General features: G+C 32.5%; 1 protein-coding gene across 1 annotated transcript in view; it reads left to right on the forward strand.

Annotated features, from left to right (window-relative positions):
- The window catches only part of Su(var)3-3 (lysine-specific histone demethylase Su(var)3-3), a 479,500-nt gene that overhangs the window by 152,179 nt on the left and 300,488 nt on the right, over nucleotides 1–26,833 (forward strand). The window lies entirely within an intron of this gene.

Genomic DNA, 26,833 nt, shown 5'->3' on the forward strand with positions numbered 1-26,833 from the left:
TTTCACGTTAATTGCGAGCGGCTTCCTTTATTAATGGTTTTGTATGTGTGGGCTCCGAATCGCACTCCAAACACTAATTATGCATCCTGCAAAGCCTCCTTATGGTCCGTTAATTTCTTTTGTTGCACATGCACAGTCGAACGATTGTTCTCGGGTCGGCGAGAAATTTGGCTGTGTGTGGGTTTTGCATAAATCATTCGGGCCAAAAAATGTATAGGGTTTAATACATTCAGGTTAGTTCTACCTAAACTGTATCATCAATTCGAAAGCTGAAAATCTTAAAAGCTTACATTCGTGTCTTCTTAAAAAATATGAGGTAGTAAGCCTTAAAACTAACTAATAATACTTACGCTATATGTATATACCGATCTAAGTTTAAACTTTCCTGCTTTCGTCTTCAATGCATATAATTTGTGTACACTTAATGTCGTCGACTGCAAAACTTGATAGACTAAGCAGAGTAAAGCCCCGAGCTATCTTCACTATCGGACTTGTAAACTGCCTGCAAAATAATAGTTGGGTTTGGTTAATGCTCAGATCCGTTCCTCGGAGATGCAATTATCGATTCGTCGACTGAGTCGTCGGTTATGCATACATTGGGCTTACGGTCGTCGAAAGTTCAAGTTTCCGCGCACGGCAGGAACTAGTTTAAGTTTAACGTAATTATCGCAATTGTTCAATAGATCTGGTATAGCACCGCAGATGGTCCATGGCGGCATCCCAGCAGCTGTTGCATACAATGAATTGCGCCCACATACCTTGACGCCGCGGTACTACGCGTTGCGAAATCCTTTGGAGCCCTTCGGAATTCGGAATGCGAAATTGAACCTGGAACCGGCGACATTTAACCAGTGTTTTTGTCATGTTGCCCCGTTCCGCCGGCGAGCCTTCGTTAACCGCGGACCGTATGCAAATTTCAGTGTATTGTCTATGGCAGAGGTGGTGAACTAAGAGCTTTATATTCTGAAAAAATATATTCCATCCTTAAATGATGAGGAGCTTATGGATATAAAAAGTATCTTTTTTCGTTTCTTATCAGATAAATTTTATCCTGAATTTGATTTATATGTAAAATTACATATTTATTTTTAAATATCGGTTATTTACAACACTTATGCGTTAACGAAATACTATAGTAACACATATAACGTAACTTTTAGACATTTTGCAGTTTTAAGTCGAATTTTTACGATGATTTGATTTTTTTGAGATTCTTATAGCATTTTTAATAATGAAGCAAATAAGTAGATTTAACCATTGATTTGTTAAAATTTAAAATTCCATCTGGTTACATGAATAGGTTTTTAAAGTTTATGTACATACATTTTTCTTTAGATTATTTTTATATGCATGTTTTCCTTTAAGTTTGCATGACAAAGAAGAAGCTATTGTTAAATTTTCCTTTCATACTCCAACACTTTTCGGCCAACGCCGTATATATTATATTATACGTGTGTATGGCCGTATGCAAAATTGAAATATCTGTACCCATATCGGCGGTGGTTAACCGTGCGTATGTATCACGCGAATTTGCGCAGCACACTATATTGTATGGAGATTAACTTTCGCAGTCTCCCTTATAAATATTCCCGAATGAGATTTAGCGACTCGCTCGCGTATAATGGTGATAGATGCAAACAATTAATTATAATAAATCTATTCAATGCCTTTGTCGTTTGCGCGTTCGTATGTAAAGTGTGAAATCGAGACGTGATTCATACTGTTGTGTAAAAAATTAATTTACATATGATCATTTTCATAAATTTATTATACAGCATAATGTATATAATATATCTAATAATAGGTATAGTGAATATTTTGTGTTTGGTTTATATGATAATACTAGTTTGTAGTCTATTTTTTATTTAATCTATTACATACATATGTATCTGGTTGTTTTTATTTTAATTTTCTTATTGATCACGATAATCAGTGATGTAACTTGGAAGATGCGAGAATTACACTAAAACAGTATCTGATAAACTTTCAAATGGGCAGAGAATTAATTTTTTTTTATTTAATATGAAATTTTGAGTAAGGGCAAGTATTTTGTTATGTTTTTAATGTAAATATATTATTTATTTTTTCTTATTATCAAAATCATAAAAATATTAGTTAACAATTGTATATAATTTTGACATATAAGACGTAAATTATATTTGTCTCATTTGTTTAACGAATATCATTAGAAAATAATCTGTAACATATAGTCCGTCAAAACTAATGCCTGAACTACACTCTCTGGAAGTAGACCAAGGTTGGCCAAGGACGGAGAATATAGTGGGTTACTTCGGTCGAGTTCGGTTCTGCCCGCTCTAAATTCTCTCGGAAGTTGTCCGAGGTTACCGAGAACGGGATAAAGTAAGGGTAATTCAGTCGACTTGGCCAGCTTCGAGCGCTTCCGAACATTTTCGGCATTATTTTCCAAATCAAAGGGACCGAAGTCGGAGCTGCTCTTTCGAGCGCGAGCGGTAAGATACTTCCCCTTTTGCTCTCTCGCGTGTTAAGCGACGAGAGTGAGAGAGATAATGATATGGTTTTTCGCAAACTGAGATAAAACGAGTAAGTCGGTTCAATTTCAGTATGTGCGTAGGCGTCCTATGGTCAACACGCATGACGAGCGCTGCATCGTGGTCACGTGGTCAAGTTATAATACCACATGCTTATCGGGGACTTCAACAGACTCTTACTGACATCTTTGAATATTTTAGGGCACCAAAAGGGATTAATTATATTTTTGATAGTATATTCTTCTAACAGATATCGTTATTATATTTTTATATAAAATTAGATAATTAAGAAATAATTAGTGGTACTTGATTTTGTTAAAAAAAATCGTTGCGAATATCCTTATTTATTTTCCTAGATCGGTTTATATAAATGTCACACCATAACGAATACTTATTTAGAATCGATGGCGACAAATTCTAGGATAGTCACAGATGTGGTGCTCGTATTCTGAAGTATCATTTTTATGCCTTATGGTATTTTGCAAAAGCCGACAAAGATTTTGCGTAAATTAAATATTTACGACCGAAAAGTTTTCACTGATATTGTATTGGTGAGTGTCCACACAAACTTTTATAATTATCAGTAGCGTTATTTTAATATTATGACAATTTAAAAATTGCGATTTTTTGGCACATTTTTCGATTGCGCGTAAATATGCCAGATGTACATGACAGCAACCGCCGTGCGGACGTCATTCACGCCCGCCGTCCGGACGGCATATGAAATTTGTGACAGTGTGGCCGCTTGTCGGAAGTCGGTGACCTCGGCCGACTTAAGTTGAACTTCGGTTCGGACAACTTCTAGAGAGTGTAGTGCAAGCATAACACATCATTATCAAAGTCACAGCTATTATTATACAGTGACTAATATTTTATTTCCCAATTCCTTGGCATAAATTAATTTACCTGGTTATCGATTTCTTCCTTTCTTCCCCTTTATTTATTATTATATCTTTTAATATCTCAATTTTTTGCGATAACTTGAACCTGGAAGCAGATATTTTTCGAAGCTGTCACACACTCATATAGGAGCGACACGTTTGCAACAATATCACTGATCAAAAAGTGGTTTTATATAGGTATGTTATACCATGTGCACGGATATGTTATACCATATGCACATCAAATAATTTAACCATCAAACCCGTCAATTTATCGTCATGCAAAATTCAAGCTCGCTCACACGAATAATATTGCATCGGTCGCGTTTCGGTCAGATTCATCATTTATTATGTTCAGCGCTACTGCTCCTTCCATACAGCGGTAATTGTTAAGCGTCACTTTATTCGCTTTGAATAATTCGCGTTTGGTCAGTCACGGAGGGCGGTAATCCCTCAGGTGAGGCGGGTCGATCGCATTCCTGCCTGGTGGTGGTTCGTGTGTATGTCCCGTATACATAAATTTGTACCACAACCATCCACTGACAGACAGGATTTCGCCCGGACGAACGTGTCACGGTCCCAATTAAGCCGTCACGTCAAAATGTCACTCCGAACACCAACTCAAAAAACATACACACTAACTGTTATGATGCCGAAAAGTAATTGCACGCTCACCAAACCTGGTCGGATGCAAGATTTGTTGCAGTGATCCAGTTAAAAAAGGTGTTACGATGGATGAAAGTAAACCTTTCTCTGCATTGCTACAATAAATACAAATAGGATCGATGAAAGTGATACATTATCGCAGTAATGTATATGATCTTACTAGCATTACAAGATTTAAGTGCTAAAGATGTACAATATTCATCTTAGTAATTGTAACAGATGGTTCAATTACACGCACAAGGTCATCTGACATTTTTTATCTGAAATTATTTCATGCCCAACATAGCCAGATTGCATGCCAGTCAGTCTTTCTCTTCCAATCAGGTTACTGTAGATTGTTAACAAGAACGATCAAGTTTTTTTTTAATGATCGATAGTTTATAAGCTATTTATTTATTTTGTAAATATACACATATGTAACAGGTAAATGCTAAGGCACATATAATTTTATGTAAGAGTGCCAAAAATACCTCTATCTGGTGTCATCAACACTATTTCTCATTCACATATTGCCCGGTAATTTTAACTGTGAAATATATTTCCGTACTGTGTTTTAAACAAAGGTATTACTATCATAAAATTTATGTGTGATTAGATTGTTGTGTTAAAAAAATAACGAGAAATTTTCCTCTTTGGCAACTTACTGGGCCTTCGCCTTCGTCTTCAACCTTGTTGCTTCATTTGGATTTAACCCCAATCTGTCGAAGTACATCTTGTTAAAGTTTTTGCATTCACATTAAATTAAATTTCACACGAAAGTCTCTCTTTATCTCGAATTATAGGGTACGTGTAATGTATATCAATGTTTATAATTTTAATCTTTAGATTATTTCTTTTTTGCGTTTCTTGATTGTACCATAATTTTATACTCTAAATATTCATATTAGCTTTAAAATACTTTTTCACAGTAATAATTTGATAGTTAAGATCCTCGACCGAATACTCAAAACATCTTATGAGCTCTATTATTGATTATTATATTTAAATCGCTGTCCATGTGAATACCAAGTCTTTAATAAAATTTATTATGGTAGATCTTTGCTGCTTTATTTGGATTTAACCCCAATCTGTCGAGATATATGTATCTTTTTTTGCTTTTATCGTAAATCATACTTCACAGAAAAATCTATCTAAAGTGTTTTTTTTAATACGTTTATTTCAATAATATAAATACTTTTACAAACATACTAATTATATATGTATAACTGATTTATAACCATTATCATGTTTACAATTTGATACAAAATAGGAACGTAAAATAAAACTTTAGTGGTTATAATTTAAAAAAACAATAAAATAAATAATAATTTGAGTACATTTCACTGAAAATCTGGAACCGTACATATGTTGTATTTATTCTCTAAAGCAATATGATTGTAAGCTCATTTTTTATGGATATTTGATTAAAGCTTCAGCAGTTATTATGGTCATAAAAGTTGTTATGTTGAGGAAAAAAAATCATTTTTGACTTTTTCACATTTTTCTATGGGATTTTTTAAGTTATTATTTTTAATTTACAACTTTAATTAAACTAAAATAATTTATATTAGTTTAATATTATAACTTTGTATTTTATTATTTAATATATACAAAAACTAGATAAAATCTTCTTATTTAGGTATTATATTTTTAGGGATTAGGTAGCATTATTTAGTATTTATAGATAATATATGTATATATGATTATTTATGCGTAGTGCCTATTTAATAATATACTTTTAACACTGACATTTAGCAATACTATAATAGTTGTTAAATGACAGATTGATTCAAGGGAGTCAGAAATAAAAGACGTTCTTATTGGATACGTAGTTTTTTATTTTTTTAAATTTGTGTTGTTTCTGTCAAAATTTTGATAACCTTGAATAACGATGAATTTAGCACATTTATAAAAGGGTTATAAAATTATCTTTTTGTGTTTTATTAAATATAAAATTACAGCTTCTCAATATATTGTTAATTTTATCAATTACTTGTGTTGTTTTGTCTCACATTGGTGCATACAATTTATTTCTCTGAGCATATTATTAGTATACAACACATTTTTAAGTGTATTCATAAGTATACAATAACTATAGTATTTTAACATTGACCTTATGTGTAAATCATATATAATATATATTTATTCCAATCATTTTGATACATATGCTTTGAAAATCATTAAAAGAAAATTTGGCAACTCTATTATCTCCAAAAACATCACTATAACTTCATTGTTCTATAAGTCTCATGTTCAAAAAAAATTAGAATGTATGAAAAAAACCTAATAAAGATTTTTGTTTGTATAGAAAAGAATCTAGAAAGTAATTCATTCCTATTTAATCGATAATTCGATACGGTTTGTTTGTTTAAGTTTATTGATTGTGTACCTAAATATTTTAAGACATATATTGTTGTACTACTAATTTATATTTAGCGTATTTACTATTACATATTTGAAAACTTGTTGTTGAATCTCGCTGCAAGATCTGTTCTTGCCAAAGTATTGCTGTATTCTGAAGTTGAAAGGAAATAAATTATATTATAACGCAAAAATAAATAAAACAACACAATTTCAGTACATACTACAGAAGCTGGTGTTCACGCAAAATATTTATTGCATACCCCGAAGCACCTTGTTCGCTGACAGCCTTTTGTGAGTGATGCCAGAAACAACCACATCCCTAATCCGAGCGGTACCACACCGCGAACAATATAAATTTTAATGTTAATTGCCGCGGTACTGTACACGCGACCTTCGAGCTAATTAACGACCTCGTTAAAGCTCTTGCTAGTCATATTTCATACGAAACGACTCATTCGGCGTCGGCATTTACGACGCGTTTCCAATTCGTTACGTCGTGGAAAGCGTGATGTTCGAATTTGAACGGAGATGACGACGGCAATAATTTTCTCCTAGGTTATCATCGCTGCCGCGTAGACGATAATGAAATATGTACACATATTTATCAGGCGGAATGGAGCTAAGTTTGTTTGTTATACTGCCAGTTCTAAAATATAATCTTATTACATAGTTATGTTGCTGCTTCTTGTATTAAATAAACAAATGTTTATTTGTTTTTCATGCACAGAATTTACATAATTTACATTTTAAAATATTTTACAAATTGTATCTAAATCGCTATGTAGATATATGATACTTTTGGGAATTTCTAAATGCTTAGAGCATTTAAAATAACTTTTAGTTATTACTGATAAAATTCCGATTCAACATTGTAAAATATTTTTAACTTAGGTCACCTAGATTTATCAAGTCTTAATTAAACATTTTTCATAATTTTCTTTATCAGTAATATTTCTTATTTTTGCTCAAAATTCATGATACCATTTTGCTTAATGGTATTGTTATCATTTAACACAAAAATTATGCGATGAATTTATTTTAGCGCATTTTTTAAGAACACGCACAGAAAGCAAAACATTATTACGACTCAATCTTTATGAACCCTGTAATTTACCGATATTGTAACAATTAAGTAAAAAAATCACTTATATTTTTACTCGCCTTGTATCTTTACTTTACGAATATGTATTTATTTAATTTAAATTAAATTAATTTTACTTAAATAGGATCAATAATACCGTTAATTAATTTGATTATTTTAAATATTAAGCGCTCTAAATGATTCAGGCAGATGTCCCGATCTCTTATGAAAGATCCATAATTTATGAAAAAAAAATATTTTTGACATTAAAATATTTCATGTCAGAACTCGATCTCAGTTTAATTTTCTCGTTTGCTATTATGTTATTTTGATTTACATTTAATTTCGTCATTAGCGCCGGGTGATAATTATCTTCTGGTTCTAATGTAAATTCGCTCTTAATATACTTCGTTTATTTTATTATCAAAATAAAAATTGCTGCTTATGCAAGAAATTTATACGGGTATGGTTCCCAAATGACGTTGGCAGCCATACGTCAAAATTAGTGGAGCTTTTCCGAGGTACGGTAATTAATGTCCGGTAATTATTCAGCTCTGTGTGTGCCCGGTTTGGCTTTTTAATTTTAAATAACGACGCCATTGTTGCTCGATGGCGATGGTTTGGTCAGATTCGGTTTGGTAGTCGTTTTGGCGAAGAAATTCATTAAATAAGACAATGCGAACAATAAAAGCTCCCACGAAAGCTCGCGCTGTGCGTAACCGGGTGGCTGTTTTCAACTTTTCAACCGATGATAATCTTATAAATCACCAAGCGCTGCGGGTTAAACTACGGTATTAACTAACTGAGTATTATCATCGTTAAATGTTAAACGAAACAGTAACAATGCTTGACAATTAATTATCTTGAGAATAAATTTCATAACATACTATTATTATAAAAGTTGCTCTAAATTAAAATTTTAGTACTCATAATTATATTTTACATTTTTTATTTCATTATTTACAGTATCAGATAATTTATTACATTTTTAATGCACTCCATTTGTAGGTCAAAATCATTGATATAACTTTCAAGTTGTCAATTTTGTCGTATCACATCCGCAGATCTTTGAATAATGCCAGTGATTAAAACATTAACCCAATCTAAAATCTGACCGAGCTAATTCAAAGGTTATCAGATTGTTTTTAACGCTTTTTAATCGATCGTTATATATTTTGTGAATAATACTTAAATATAGGTTCTGTGCCGTGTCTATGAATTTATCGTTTCACTGTTATGGTTCTAAAAGTAACTAAAGCACTTATTTTACGGTGGTCTAAACGTCGATAGAAGGTGAACGAACTGTTTTTTTAACAATTTTCTTTATTTGGTTAAGACGGCTTCGCGTGGGCAGGCCGAAAACAATTATTTACGCTATCTTATTAGAGCCGTTTTATTTATTTACATTTTTAACTCGCACAAAATAACTTTCGTTCGATTTTTTATCGTTAGATGAACGTTAATGACCAAATTCGTCAGTCGGTCATTAAATTGTTGCCAATCGCCACTTGCCATTGTTCGGCTCGAGAATTATCACGATTAAGCTCACAATGCTCTTTTTAGAATTGAATTTATTATAATACAATGGTGGTCGGTAAGCGTGCTAATTTTTGGAATGATTAATATCTTGGGAATTTTTAATTGTTCTGTAATAAGCTCGAAATTTTTACACTGTTTATATCTTTATTAATGCATTTTTCTTCGTTTACTTGCGTTGATTTATTATGCGATGTTATGTTAATATGTATATATATTTATTATATAGCTACCTGTGTATTTTTTTGTATGTGAATAATAACTTGGTTATAGCCATTAAAAATAAAAGCTATTTTAAAATACTTATTTAAATTGAATAATTATGACGTATTGTTATTGCGCTAAAATCTTCAAAAATATATTCACTCAATAATGTTTTTTATTGGTTTATTAAAGGATCAAATTTAGGCACTTTTTATGTTATGGCTTTTCGATGATTTTTATTTCTCGAGAATTGAAAATCCTCTTTTTCACTTCCTACTCGATTTTCTTCGTCTCTTTTTCACTTCTCTATTGAGAAATTTTGATACCTGAAAAACTGATGTAATGTGTTGTGTGATTTTAATATTACGGTATAATATTGTAAATATCTTTATATTATTGTTGAACAAAGAATAAGTATCATCATTGAAAAGAACATATTTCAATCGGTTAATGATGATTTGTTATACTATATTATACAAATAATCGAAGGACCAGAACGGATCGATCTGCTTCAGAGCGTCGAAATTATACCCGAATCGTAGATAAAATTACCAACAACAACTATTGCTACTTTATATTTTTCATATTTCGAACAGATAAAAACCGATAGATTAAGTACGCCGACAGGAAAATTTTACGGCGAAACTCTGTAGAAAGCAAGCATTTGATACATTTTTGCAATCTACCAATTCTTACCCAAAGCGTTTTTTTTTATCTTATTATTATTGAAGTTATTTGACTACTAAGCAAATTTAAGTAGTTGGGAAAATCGTAAACAATTTTTTGCCGTTCAATTTAATTATTAATAAAAGCTTCTAAAAAGGCACGCATATTTTTAAGCATCTGGCACGGACCCACCCTTTTTATGCAGCTATGTAAAACAATGCAGCGGTTGTAATACATTGAAAAATATTCGAAAAAAATAATTTGCAACAAAACCACAGCAAAGTTTCTCGTGAAATGAGATTTCTCAATTTAGCATTATTCTCGAAAATTTCTCGAATAGCAACATTAATCAAACGGTTATTAAATGGTTATGACTAATAAATGATCATAGATAATTTGTTAACCAATCATAAATCATCGCCAATTGGGATGAAAAATTGATAAATAAGAAAATTGAGACATACATACATACATATATATTGTATTTTATTTCTTAAAAATATGACTAAAAGCTTTGTTTCAAACCAATACAATATTTTTCATGATATATTTTTATTTTTATTAAGTTATATTTTAAATTCAAGTTGTCATTAAGGTATTTTAAAAATATCTTGAATACGTTCAAGTACTTTAGTGCGGTTTATAACATGTTTTCCTTCTTTCACCCAGACAATTAACTCGGGTTACCAACTTTATAATGACAAATTACTAAAAGCGATAATGAAAGTGCAACATTGACTTTCTAAAAACATCTGCTTGTTGTGGCGAAAAGCGATAAATTTTCAAGAAAATATTTTTATTTAAATAACAGCAATGTTAAGAAATACTGTGTAATTTAAAATTACGCATGATCCATTGATTGCACGCGATACACTGGTTATGGGCCACTGTCGCGTATTTTACACCCATTAAAAAGCAGGTGTCTCTGCGCCATGTGTCCATTCCCACTTATCCTATTTAAAAATATGAAAAAGGATATCATGCGTTTTAATTTAGTACACTATTTATTTATACTGTAGAAGGGCTAGAGTATACGTTGAATATACATATTTTTAATTAATTGTAGTTTATTTTTATGATTCGTAATAAACTGTCTCCATTGACAACTTTAGGGATCAACACAATCGATCAGTCTTTCTGTAACTTTCTTATCTTCGGATACGCTACTCAGGTGCGCAGAGTCGACTCTGCACGAATTTTGTTCTCGACACGAAGTACGACGGCCGGTTTGCGTTTTTCGCAATCTTGGAAACCCAAATATAATTGGGTAATGAGATAATTGCAATGTTGAGATCCTGAGAGAAGATAGCGGCTCGGAAAGGCCGCGTTTTGAGCGATAATTAACATTTCAAATAATTCATTATGGTTAACCCTCGCGATGTTTGCTCGTTAGCAGAGATTTAGTGTGGCTGTGTATTTCTTTCGTTCGTTTTTTGGCGGCGGAAATGTTGGAAAACCGCCGCTTGTCGACGCATCTCGTTCGTTTTTATTAATTGTTTCGGTGTTCTCTGTTACGGCCGACGATTCTCGCCAAAAAACACCTGTTGAATCGTTGTTAATTTGTTAAAAGTTGATTTGATATAATTATTTGAGAGCTATGAGAACGGATGTTAGCACATGTTAACATAACTTTGAGATAACTGAATTTGTACATTAAAAGCTCTTGGAAAGGAACAAAAAATTCATTCGAATGATATTCCGTAGAATTGGGCTAAAGTAATAAATACACTGGAGTGCTACAAAATAGCCATTTTAATGAACTGGATTCTACCTGCCATTGTAATCAAATTAGTAAAATTATATAAAGACAATTTTATTGGACTATAATAATACACGTCGTGCTTATCAACTAAGGTTGTCGAGTTCATTAACTCGGGTTCTTCTATTTACAATTAGAGGGATTAACTCGTGCATAATTACATCATAAAAAGGCCAGATTGACTTGTGAAAAAGTGTTTTGCCCGTCTGTGAAAAAATTAGTTTATTTGTTAAAATGGGACATCACAGTAGCAAACCTTTTAACAGCCTAAGTTTCTGAGAACGCGCCATAACCCAGAAAGGATTAAAATATCCGTTGACTCGTGAAAAGGTAACGCATGCATTCGGGATAGAGCGGCAATTTATTAAAAATAAAACCTTGATCGTCCCACTGAAAAGAAGCGGACAAAAAATTCTCCTATTGAATACGGGAATGCGGGCAACCAAGAATCACTTTACTTCTCAGAGATAATTCACCTGGCATTCATACTAGAATATATATTTCTAATTTCAAAGCATTAGATATTCAAAAGCTCTTACTTGGACTACAACCAAGAAGAGGCTGACTTAATTTCGGATCAGCGAAGATCGCAAAAGCCGCTGCTTCTCTCTTTGCATTCTCGATTCCAGTCCGACATCCATAGCAAACCGACATACTACGGATGCACCCACGGACAACACTTCTTAATTGTTGCATATTTCATATTTAACACAATCTTAATAAAACCCTCTTATTCCAAGGTTAAGACATATATACGCTACAATAAAAACATAAACAATAAAAAAAACATAAGTTAACAAACATTATCCCAGGAGCTTCAATTTTGGATGTTTGATTTGGATGAACAATTTCGATAAGAGTTTATAATATGTATCATAATTGAAAATGTTTGTTCACAGTAGTCCATTGTACCGAAACCACAAAGAGCGAACGCTACTATGTATTCGGTTATTATGCCAAGATAATAGATTATTATGCCAAGATAATCTTTGTTTTACATAATTTCATCTTTGGTATTTTTAAGTAAAATTTCAGAATTGTTAAATTCGATTCGAATTCCAAATCCAAATACTAAATGCTTAAAAAAATAATGCTTATTTATTTTGTAACTATCTAATGTCAGGCCGAAAAATATATTAAAAAATGTTTTCGTAAATCAATAAATCTGCGTGTAAAATATTTTTGTAAAGATTATAATTAATCCAATTTTTAAGTTAAGACAAAGATAGTTTTAAAGTGTCCAGAAGCTCTTTTAAATACAGTACATATATTTAAACTTTAAATTTAATGTCTCATTAAAAACATATATTATGTTCTTCAACAACAATAAAAAATCTGTGTTCATATAATTGCAATATATTACAGTTTGATCACTGCCTTAAAGTTTTCTTATTATACTATTATTATTATAATATTATAATTTTTTGAATACAGTTTAAAAATTAAACCTTTCATTCGAATCTAAGCATCTATACTTTAAATAAAATTTAAATCTTCTCTAAAACTACTCACGTTTTTTTCATTATTTTTTATTTGTGTTAATCTGGCGATTTCTTTACTTATTATTCAGTCTTAACATTTAAAACAATTTTCGAAACTAATTGTCGATTTCAGTAATTAATGCAGTTTATCTATGGCTACTCATTTGCAGTGGAATCGTTATTACCATTTCTGAGCTTACTGCATAGTTTGTAGAAAGAAATATTCATTATAATATTAGGAGGATCGTTAAAAAATATTTGATAGTTATTTTGCTTAAAAATCGTAGTCTTGTTTTTTCATGCAGTATTTGTAAAAAATCACGGTTTAAAAATGTTATTCTAAATTTATCCGCAACACACTACAAAAGAAAAAGACTTTCAATAAATATTGACAATGATGTCATAGCATTGTGTATAATGCTTCGACAAGCCATAGCGTTTATTTCTTGTTCTACAAATATATAAGTCACAGATAAAAATACATAAGTCACAGATATAAAATAATTCGCTTATAATATTTTCATTACATTCCAAAAGTTGTAATTAGCCAATGAAATAATTCATAAAATATATATTATTAAAAATGTATGTCGAACGCCGCAATTAAGATAATGCAACGCTCGTCACGTCTATTCGTTACCCGTTTAATTCGCCATGACTTATGGACGCATAATCCACCGTAGATTTATGTGGGAATTTTCTATCTCCGAAATGCGAATTGGCCAATCGGACTCGTGGCCGCGATACGCCTATGATGATGCAAAGCGAATTATCCATAAATTTCACCGGCGAAATGCTGACGACGATGACGAATAGCCCAGATGCATACCTCCATGTCTCGGTGGGGTAGTACGCAACCAGATACATAAATATCGGCTAAAATAAATATCGACACCGCAAAGGTTAATCTTTGGCTCTCGCGTGATATGTCAAGAGCTCGCGGACGAGATGTACGAAATGTCAACGGTGATTTAGGTGAGCGGGGAGATCGCATCGATATTATATTTTTACTACTATGATGCCCGACGATTATTTATGGACCGCCGGTGCTTATTATTGAAATAAATAAAATCTAACGCGACCAACGCGTGACCTCCCGCGGTGTTTGGTTTAATTTCTCGACGAGTGTTGTGCATCTTGATGGTTTGTACTACTCGCGTGTATATTTATGTCGTTTAGAAAATTAATGCGAAGCAATTAACAACAGTATCATCATCATGAACATTTATTTTCCACATAAAGAATGATGTACTAATGTTGCAACAAAAATAAGCATTAAGAAAAGGCAGTTTCCGATAGACTCCGGCAAATATTCCGGCAATTTAAAATAATTATCCATTAGAGATTTTAATTATTTACTTATTTTTTAAACCATTTGGAATCTTAATTGCTTATTTTTTAAACCAATCTGAATTCCCCTATATTTTAATTTTACATAAATAATATTTGACTCGTCAGAATTTTGCGTTTTTCTAAATTAAAATCAAGATGCCAGTAGATCAGATTTGTAACATTAAATGCCCTAGATAGTCGTGATCGCGTCCCTTATTCTTGACCGTCACGGATAGGAAACGCTTGAAAATGCTTCTCTTGCATGAGGCATCCAGCTTCTCAACGAGCTTGCAAAACACAAGGATGTTTTCGGCGGTAGCTATGAATTATATGGGATAGTGCCAATCCATTTTAGGTGTGCACAATTTTTTTTTTATAATATTTAATGGTATAATAATTGTTTGTAAAATGTTCATAATTGGATTACCTGTGAAGTAATGATAGTTCAATTTGTAATAAAAAAACACCTCTTTCAGCATTCTTCCAATCATAAATTCTTTCTAAATTTTTAGTAAATAGACGAACTCTCAAAATAAAAACTCAAATGTAAATTTTAATTCTGACAGAATTCTGCTTTGAAACGAATATAGATTTTTTATACCTAAATAATTTTTGGTAAAATAGCAAATAATAAAAACTTGCTTTTAAACAACACGTTTATTAATGTAGATAGTTTTGAATGTATGTTTCAATCAAGATATTTCTTATTAGAATAGTTTTTAAATGTAATCTGAAAAGTTCCAAAAAAAATATTGTTTTTTGTAGATTTTTTGGCGATTTGTACTGAAAATATTATTAATCACGTATATTATTTGTAGCTAGTGTTATATAATATATAGGCGATTAAAGATCCAAATAGACGCCGGATAAGCTAATAGTAGTTTATTTTATAAGCATATATTAATTACCACATATAATTGGAAATGCAGCTCTTGCTATTCGGCGGTGAAGTCGAAATGGCAGTCTTCGCTGGAGTGTATAGTTGAATTATTGTCGGTTGTGATCTATCGTGATATGTTCTTGTGATGATTCTGGACAATCCGCTGATATGTCTCGTGCTGTGACACCTTGGCGTCTCTCCTGGTACATCTCTGGTTGTTTCTTCCCCCATCTGCCTCATTCTGCCTACCTGCCCGTCTGTCGCTCTGTGAGCAAGTGTAAAAATTTTTTTATTGATGATTCGTGACAGCTTTTGCGAATCGCAGATGTGGATATTGGCTATCTAATTGCATCGCTTCTTGGACACACCCATGAAATTTATATACGCATTAAAAGTGAAACTTTTGGCGATCGTTAACAAAAAGGTAGATAGCTATAAAATTATTTTGCACGGAGTATAACGCATTGTCTAACGCGCATGGTTCTACACAAAAAATTGTTCTAACGAACAATTTTTTTCCAATATTTATGTTCAAAAATTTGATTCTTAACTTATTATTAATGTTTATTAACGCAGAGATATTTATTTAATTGTTAGACCTTACATTCAAAATAAGCTGGTATTTATTTCTATTTGTTTAAGATTTTCGCTAGAATTCCTTCTAAAACAATTGTATAAGTAGTTAATACCAAAAAATTTTTAACGTTTCTTCCGTTGTCATTTTATTAAGAGATTTCTCTTTAATTTTTTTTAAATTTTTTTTTACCCACCACGCCAATGTTTTAAATTTGACGAAATGTAATTATCTGCTTACAAATCAAACAATAAAATGAACATCATTTTTAAAAAAATATACCAAATATAAGGAAAAAGTAATAACTGATTTTAAGTGTAATAAATGCCCACGGCATTTACATTCCACTGATAGTTTACCTTTCAAACTATGGCATAGGGATTAATGAATAAGTTAATAAAAAAATTAAGTCTGTAATCCTTCAGGATGAATGGAAGTGATATTTATTGTTATCTTAACAATATTTACTTGTTAATGTTTTATTTGTTAGATTGTCAGAATAAGATACTCACATAGTCTCATGTCCTATATTTTAAACTATTTTTGTAAAACATAAGAAGCAATGGTGGATATTTTAAAGTTAACATCTTTAAAATTTACTTGCGAAATTAACTTATATTTGGTTCATTCAGTAAGCAGTGATAAACAACACATAGACATATTTTTTAGTTATAGATGCTTTTCCATAAAATTTAATAGCTCACCCTAACCATTGTCGGCTTGAATCGACCTAATTGCACCTGTTTCCATAGCTAATTTATTTGCACAATCTATCGTGTGCGAATTTCGTTTTACTCGTCGTTTTATCAAGCGATCTAGACACGAACCCCATTTTTTTTCGAGACGTATTGGGTACGAGTCTTTTGGCGCGAATCCACGTTTCGATCAGATATCGTCCAGCGGTTGGAAATTTGCAAACGAGTCGGCCCCTTTGGACTCGGAGAGGGGACGAATTCTCGCCGACCGAGACGAGCCTGGTGTATTATCGATGGGGTCCCAGAAGACCCCCCGTTCTGCGGGCTCGTTAGCGCCGATGTCAACCCCGCGGTGCCCGGAACAAATTAGCTCCGGCTTGCTATCAATCCGGGGCTAGTTAGCGGTCACGCGAGGCGCCGCTAGGACAGACGCAGTAACCCCGAGAATGACCGGAAACCGATGAATGACCGGAAATGACGCGGCACCCGGAGCGGAACGATCTCGAGACCATAGGGAACCATTGAGTGGAAAAAATAACTATTTACACAGACCGGTGCATGGTCGAAATAAAAGCTTTCCACTTAACCGACATGTAAGATTCATACTTAGTAAATGTAATTACAATTTAAAGGAGTGGCATTACTTTCATACTTAGTAAATAGTATCATTAAGCATTCTTATACTGAAGCAGACGCAGTTTATGTATACGCGCATTCTTCCTGATTTATTATTCGACAATCTTACAAGTACAACTAGTAAACTCTGTAATTTAGTTATTAATGCTTAGTTTTCACATGTACACTCGCATATTTATACTTCAACTTTTTCATCAATTACATTTGTAATGATAATCGGCTTATATAGATTTTTTTCTAAAGTGTTAAAGTGTGTGTATTCAATTTTAAAATTATTTGACGTCACTGAAAATTCGGGATTTGCAAACTAGACAGTTGAAATAGTGATGTGTCACATGAGAACAATAAACATCAGAAGCAAGACTACTTAAGGCCCGTCAAAAACAAATTAAATTCGTTCCGGGGCTCTACATTCCATATTCGATCGTTCTTTACGAATCTCTATAACTGTTTGGGCAGCGAGGGAATTATTAACTGTCAGCTGACCCAGACCTACAATTTAGACTTACCTGTCTACCGAGCCGAAAATCAGCTTATCTGATTTCAACCATATGTACTACAACGCGCCGCTCAACGACTTCAAGTTAAGACCTTCGAGCTGATTACTTGTTGATGATTCCGAGATGGCCATTAATTCGTACGTCAGTCATTGTCTTATTCTTTGTTAGTCACACTCGCCACAAGGACATGAGATAAACCATTTAATCTATACATAAAAAAATAATCAATACATTTGTTTTCAATTAAAATACATATATTATACAACCCAATAGGTACACAACTTTTCTAAAATTTATATTTAAAATAATTTGAAAGTCCCATATAACCAATTTATTCTGGATTTAAGAATTGCGTCGGCCCCTTTGGTGGGATTTTGATCGACAACTGCCACGGGCCAAGTGTTAATACCATGTTTTCTCGTATCTGCGGCTTTGTGAAACATTTTCGGTACTGCCCGTGCTTTTGTTCCTCGGCTAAAACTCGTTTCGTTAACAGCTTTAATCAAAAGTACAGTTAGGTATCCCCCTCGCGCCTCGGTCATTAGTCATAATTGTTTGATTAATATCTGTTTATGTTGCAAAGGAGCCGGCCTATCTATCACGCCCGCTGGTAGAACCGAAACCATTTTGCACATCCATTTTGAAAACGCATTATACACGAACAGACAAATCGGTCGTTTCCAGCGTAAAACCTGACGCTCGCGTGAGAAGGAAAAAGAGGGGTCTGATGGCGTACATTTGTTGTGTCTAGCCAGGAGTTTTTCAATGCGATGTAAAATAATACGAAACATAAAAAAATTCACACATAAATGCATTCCTGTACGTATTTTTGCAATTAGATCCAAATGAAGGGTTAAAAAATAAAATATGTTATTGTTATATGATATTTGCATTACAATACGCTTTGGTTTGGTCTGTTCCACCATATGACGCTATTCGTTCCTATCGACTACTATATTTTTCTCATTATCCTGAATGCACTGCCTCCATAATTTATAGTAAAATAACAAATTTTATAACTGCCATTTAACAAATGTTTTTTTCGAAATAATAACCAATATAATAGATTTTATTTTTTAATAATAAACAATATTTGTATTATTTATGAAATTATTTTAATTTATTTTTTATTTATTTTTCAGGTATGTCAGGACTAAGTTTTCATTAAGCGCTTTATTCGGATTCGTTTTGCTAGTGCTTTTATCGAGGTTAGTAACTCAATTATTAATGGCCCAACAGCGTTTCTCGATCGAAGTCATATTTCGTCTCGATCGTGTTAATCGCGGATTATTTTGTCGTTAAAATGTAACTTCCGACGATTCGCACTATCAAGTATAAAAATTTGTTTTCAACACAGCGACCGCTCATTAATATTTCTTACAGCCGCGTTTTTTTCTTAATCGCCTGTCAAATAGTCCACACATTCAATTTTCAACGCGGCCATATCAAAAGATACGGCGCCAAATCCTGTTTCATATACACACATATTGATTTATTGCGGCCGTAATTAAAATATCAGTTTATAAAATTGAAACGCTAGATTCGATCTCGGTTCGTCTGAGTTCGTTTTTTGATTGAATTCTAAAAATACGCACTATAGTACTCGAAACTATGTGTCTAACTTACTTGTTTGTTGTAACGCTGGAGTCGGATTTCAAATGCGGGAGACATTAAGTATAAAAAAATATTTCTAAAGCATTATATGAGCTTATTATATATTTAACATAATCATAATGAGACTAGGGACTAATTTATCGATCCCTACGTATTAAATAAATTTTAGCGATCATTAAACGAACCTCGCATTTAATGCATTGCAGGTTTCAACTTGGCCATTTTAAATCCACAATCTTGCTGCTGGGGCTTGGTAAACTTTACTATACAGTGGTACCTCGACTTACGAACTTCGTTTTCGACTGGTTCCAATCTCGAAATCCAGTTTCTCATTTCATATTATTGATTACATAAATACCGAAATAAATTGACGCGCAGCGTGCGTCGCTTCCACCGCTATTTACAACGTATTTCAGACAAATGCGACGCAGTAACATCAAAAACCACTCGGGTAAATCGTGTCTCGAAAGCGGTTCGTAAGTCGAGGTACCACTGTATTTTATATAAAACTGCAATATTTCCATCCGAGTAAACAATTGCTTCCATTTTCACTAAACTTTCCAAATATCCCTCGTATTTTATGTGGTGTATTAGAACATGCACATATTGTTCTAGTTAATATTTTTATTGCTTATTGTAGTATACTTTTAGGGTTTTAGGGTACTATCTATGATTGATTTGAGATAAATTGAGTCGCGTGACTATGTAACGCCATATGTTTGATAGGCGATTCTAAAATGCACTATGGGTGTAATAAAAACTCGTATAAAAAATCAACTTTTTGTCATCATCTGTTGCGGTTTACTTTTATATATGTATTTTTATTTTCACGTGCCTTTAGCACGATAGAAACGCCATCGATGGCTTAATTAATTAAATATCTTAATAATATAAAGTTAAATTCGGTAGTGTGTCAAGAAGTGATTAATAAATCATACCGGCTTATCAATTAGTCACGCTCAATTGAGCACCCGCTAAGCGTGCCGGCAGAAAAGCTCAACCAGAATATCTGATCTTAGCATGTCAAATGAAAGATGACCGCCCAGATAAATTTTAGGCCAGTAGCTACGAAATATAAATTTATAGATATCGTTGGAGAATCAATGAAAAGATTTTTTATCCTTTTGTTCATACTAAGGCCATTTTAATTCTTCTTTTCTACATTTTAATATTATGTTAAAATCGTTTAATATGATATTTTTTAACGATTTTATAATTAAAAAAATAGTGGAAATGTTTATTTTGAAGATAATTATTGAAATATTTAATTTGTAGAGGTTTAAATTTAAAAATATCTTTAGCTGTATGTATCATATAATATAATTCATACTTTAAGGGCTTTTGATACCAAAAAATATTTGATCTATATAGCCAGCACGATAAACGAGTGGTAACAGTCGGTGACTGTTACCTGAAAACTTGGTTTTTAATCCCATTTTTATCGTGTACGAGATCTGAATTAGTAATTAATTTATAATTATAATTTCGATCGATCATTACAGTCTAGGTTTTCCTAATCCCTCGGATTAATATCGTGATGCTTACTTAGAATCCAGCCAAGTCATATACATATATTATACATTAAAAACCTGTAATAATAAGCCACTCAGGCTCATAAAAAATACATTTAAATTATATGTTACAGTGAATGTGTATTTTTAATATTTCATCTTAAGTTTTACTTTAAGCATTTAATTTGCCACGATATCCAAGTCTTAAACTGAACCATTATTGCGTTTAACTTTAGGTCTCTAATCCATTCTTTAATTTAATATTAGCTTAAGTATGCTAACTTTTTATTTTATGAGCCCTTTGAGCTTATAATATGAATATTGATGTGTTACATAATGAAAATACATGTTAAGAAATAATATTAATTTTCTCTTAAAGGAGGAAACACCTGAGTCCCTCGACTCTTCCTGAGTCACGATTTAATTAAATTAATATTTGGATGTTGATTTACACTGTGTGAGCGTGAAACAAGCAGCGAACAATCACATAAGAATATTTGTTTTTGAAAAACTGTTATACGCAGAACGGAGTTCGTTCCCTCGTAAAGTGATCCATTGCGACTAAATTTCCAAGGACCAAATTCTCGCGCGCTATCGTCCGCCCGGCCTTCCTTCGTGCGGTTCCCGCTGAAAAGCGATTTAAAAAATATAAAACCTTACGGTTCATCATCTACCTTACAGGTTTTTCAATGATTATGTCAAATCTACTGATTCTCGCCAAAGTAAGTAAAGCCGATTCATTGGATTTTGGAAATCAAAGGCCGGCCGGCAGTTTCACTACCCGCCGGCTTACCGACCGGCAGTTTCACTACCAGACTTACGCTAAATACCGGCACTTTTTTGCAAAACTTCGCGAATTTTACCTTTTTTATTTAAATTTATGTATCTTTTGATACGGTCAGAATATTTCTTTGAATTTTTCTAGACATGTTATAAATGTATCAATGCATCAATTCAAGTTATTATTAGATGGTTCTCAACATGTGGTTCGCTGGAAATAAAAAATAATTATTACTTTTCCTTATTATTAGATTTTTAAAATGATTATCTTGATTTTAAAATTATAAAAACGAATAACCTAGAAATTTTAATAAAAATAATTTAAAAAAAGTTCAAACTTTTTTAAATTTGTAAAAACTTTTTTCAAGCAAACTTTTCTTTTGTTTTGTGACATTTTTACTAATACGAGTTTACTGATATATAATTCATTTGCAATAAAATATTCACTAACCGTTGTAATTCACTCCATCGTAATGTGAAATTTTCCAGGCACATACTCAGATAATTTACATTGTCTTTCACGTGTAAATCACTTTTCACAATAACTAGTTATATAATGAAAGTTTAAAGTGTCTCGATTTTTTACCGTTTTTCGCAATTGCAACAATATTACCCCATATCGTTTATATTTGGTTTCAAATATTCGTAATTTTGCATTTTTCAGATATTTTGGTAAAACCCGATTCTTCCTTATGGTACCACAGATTATATTTTTTCATATATATTTTTTTTGCTATTTCAACACTGTTATAAAAATCGTCCATATAAAGATGATGCCATTTGTATTTATTGTCTGATGTTAGATGTGATATTGAATCTTGTAACGAAATTCCAGGTCCTGAATATATTTTAAATTTCGATATGTATCCTGACACTAATTCACATACCATTCTTATCACTATACCGTACTTTGTGAGCTTACTGGGGTTGTATACGTGAAAATTTAATCTTCCACACCACGGGATCATACCCTCATCCAGAGATATGTTTTGGCTTGGTTTGTACATATTTTTTAATCTTTCGGAGAAATAATCAATTATTTTTTGTACTTTGAACAGTAATCCTACATTATCAGGAACATTTTCATTATTGGGAAAACGCAGGTAACGTAATATTTGATAAAACCTATTTCTACTCATGGTTTTTGTAAATATCAAGGTTCCTACTAGTGGATTTATTGTCTAATACAGGTGTAATGAGCCTTTTTTACCAGGTTAATTAGCAATATCAATTCAAACCAATTTTTTAATTCTGGTACCGTTACATCCACCCATTTTTTAAATTTTATTTGCAGTTTGTATCTGTTGATGTGTTGATTATGGTGTCTATTCGTTTCTTCTGCAATAACGGGAAAAAAGTCATCTTCAATAAAGTTTTGTGTCTTGTAAAGTGTCTTCTAAATATTTTTCTTGTTCATCTTCCTCATTGCTCATGAGCATCATAGCATGTGGACGATTTCTTTCATGAACAGAGGAGTCTGAATCACTATCACTATAATTTTCATTGTCACTTGGAATATCTATATATATTTAACACTATATTAAATAACATAAACTGTAATTATTTTCACGTAGATTCTACACTCGTATCTAACTAAAAAACTATGTTTTATAAATAGTTCGTAATATTTTTCGAATATTCACTCGAGCACACGAAAACCAGATGTACTTCACACGATAGTATAACTTAAACTTAATTCTTATCCATAAGTTTTTATGTGTATCGTGCTAATAATTCAAAAATAATAACTCGAAAAAATTCCCACTTTCTAAAATAATGTGTCACTGAGATTCGGTATTTCCAGTAAGCCAGTATTATCTGACGGGAGATAATATTTACTCACAAAAAATATGTTGGAATTTCTTTATAACAGGATAGAAAAAAATACAATAGAATTTCCAATAATCCAATACTATCTAATGGTTAATGATATGATAAATTTTTAGTGTCTTGTACTTTTTATATATGTACATCGTATTTTTTAATTTTATGTAATTTGACTTTATTTCTAAATAAACCCATTTACCCAATAAATTATTTTTAAATATACATATTTATATGTTTGTGTATAAAATATCATATTTTTTCTTTTTTTACACCATCCGAAAAAAAAATGTGCTGGATAAAAGTTTTTATAAATTTGAAAAAGTTTGAGAACCGCTGGTTAACTCAATTTAAATTATTTTTATTTAAATTCCTAGATTACTTGCTTTTCTAATTTTAAAATCATCAATCAATTTTAAAATCTAATAATAAGGAAATGTAATAATTAATTTTTATTTCCGGCGAACCACATGTTGAGAACCACTTAACAATGGCTTGAATTGATGCATTGTTACATTTATAACATAACTAGAAAAATTTGTTAAAATATTCGGACCACATCAAAAGATACATAAGTTTGTCTGGTAGTGAAACTGCCTGATGAAAGAAATATAAAATATATTTATAAAACCTTCGCATTTGTCTAAATATAATTAAAAAAAAAAAAAATGAAAATAAAATGAAAATTCATACATTTATTTAGTCATGTCTTAAAAAAAAGCAAATAAAACACTAAACATATATTTTAAATTTGACATGGAAACGAAAACATACACAGGACGCCAATTGGCGTCTGCGGTGTTTAACTTTCGGCACACTCAGGACGCCAATTGGCGTGAGCGGTAGGTAAAGTGTTAAAGACGACAAATTGGACATTTTTTTACCAGAGCTTGGATTGCTCAGAACCCAAGGTTAAACACCTCTTTCAATTTTAAATTAAAGTTTAATCGACACCCTAGGACACTTATGCCGTTTTCAGATTTTGATTTTTAAGCTTAGTTATATTAATATGTAGAAAATCTAACTGAGAAGCATAAATAAATATGATGCCTAATACCGGGATAAAAAGTTTAAAATTAAGGGTCCTTCTCGGGGTTTACTCACCACAACATCGAACGCGTTATTGTTTGTCTTCCCCCCGTCTTCTGCGAAAACAACGACGATTACACGGGCCCGGGTCACGGGCATTGGCGCAATTGGCGCAAATCGAACAATGCGATCGGCGAGACTCTCACAATTTGCGCGCGGCGCGCGAGATTCGCGAGTTTAAAGCGAAAAAGGGAACGGCGAAATTGGCTCTCGGGTATCTGCCACGGCATAAATCATACATAAAAGGTGCTGGCGGCGTCCCGCTCCCGCTCGGTGCCCTCTCGCTCACCTCTTCGCCATAGCCTTATCGAGTGCCGAATGCGCACATCTTCCGCTTTTGCGCAAATAATTGGCCGCAGCGGCCGCAACAGCTGGCCCGAGATGCCGACACCTCCGCGCCGCACCGGCGACGCTTTTTTCCTGCTTCTGGCGCAATGGCGGAACTTCGACCCTCCCCTCTAACTTGACAAAAAATATCAGGGGAACATTACGAGAACTAAACTGAATAATTTATGGTTAACATTGCTAATATTATTGAGTCGAATTACTGTCGTCTTGATGGAGTCTTCAATGGAGTGGCCGGCAAAGGACGAGATCTTGGCAAATAGCGGCCTTAGGATTTCTAAATCGGTTAAAACTAAAAAAATATCCGGCCTTCTTAAAACATCCGAAAACCGAATAATTTTGAACGGGTACTCGGTTATTTTTTACATATCTAAACTGTTCGTATGATGTTTAGGATACAAAATTTTAACGTTTATAAATTAGTCGAAAATATTTGATTATTATATTTTAATGTATGTATGTTAATAATATATGAGGGGCGGGTGGGGGGGGGGGAGTGGGAGCATATTAGTTTTTGTCTGGGGCACTTAATAAGCTAGATCTAAAATGTATTAATTCAAGAAATATTTTATTACGAACGACACGTGGGAATCGTTAAAACAGTTGCTAAATTCTAAAAAAACATTTTAATTGCCTGCTATCAATTTAACCTACTTCAATAGTAAGTGAACGCGTGTTTTCCGTTCTTGACAAAGTTCAATCAGATATAAAAAAACAGATGAATTGTTATTTTATGTTAGTTTTTGAAATATTAAACATTTTCATATATTTACAATAACCGGATCCGAACCTCGTACCTGGTTAGATTACACTAAAATACCACTGTCTTCTCTGTTCCGTTTGACGATTCAAGATCTACTGTCCGGCGTAGCTCTCAATTGTTGTTGACCCTGACGCCCTGCAAAAATTGTAAGTTCCTTAGAAGCACTCGTTTTCAAGGCGTGTTTTCTATTTTTTTAAATGTCTTATTACGCTTTGTTATCCTTCTCAAAAAAAATTTTAAATGGCTCTGGGAAATGTTGAGCTGTTCAAAATATAGTTTCACCACCGACATATCCATTTAACTGTAAGGATATCCAAATCGCGGGTAAATCCGTGTAGTAAAGTACTACTGCAAACATAAGATCAATACCATTTTTATGGAATAATTTTGCCGACACATATATTAATGATTATAACATTAAAAAAAATTAAATATAGTTTTCAATCATTTATGCATCTTCACGTACCGTTTTTCGGCTTTTATTTTATTTAGAAATATAAATTTGATAACCAAAATTAATTTAAATAATGTAGTGTTACAACATTATAAATTTGCTGAAACATTTAATAGTTATTAAATACATATAAGTTAGCTTCAATGTATATTTCGATAAGTTGTAATATGATCAAAAAACGATACAAGCACACATAACCAATCGGGTTAAGCAAAGAATTTGCGTTAAATCTCGTTACCAGGTATATGATACCCACTCCTTTTTGTTTTAATCATTTATACATAGTATAAAGCATATGTCCGTTAATTGGGAAGCTCTTTTTTCAACCACTGCATCCATCTTTGCTTCAGTATTAAAATTACGCCACCGATGAAGTACGTAGAAACAGTAACGATTAAATTAACGTATACGAGTAAATTTTTAATATGTGCTTAATTTCAATTTATATAATAAGTAGTAAAATTCTTCTTTAAAGTTGAGTATTTCATCTGCATTGAAAAACAGGTTGCACACATCTGCGATAGATTGCAGATAGCTTGTAATTTAGTGTTATAGAATTCGATCTTCGTTTTTACCGAATCTCAATAGAGAGCGGGAGACTTTCTTACGGCCACGGGGGATGAGGCACGTTGGCGTCGAAGGTGTTAATGTCTCGGGGCCCGCTTTTTGTCTCGGTCCGTGATCGCGCATGCATCACCCGCGAACAAGG

This window comes from Plectrocnemia conspersa, unplaced genomic scaffold (assembly GCF_051122295.1).
Source record: "Plectrocnemia conspersa isolate PC_06_02 unplaced genomic scaffold, ASM5112229v1 ptg000012l, whole genome shotgun sequence".
In the NCBI taxonomy this organism is placed as follows: Eukaryota; Metazoa; Arthropoda; class Insecta; order Trichoptera; family Polycentropodidae; genus Plectrocnemia; species Plectrocnemia conspersa.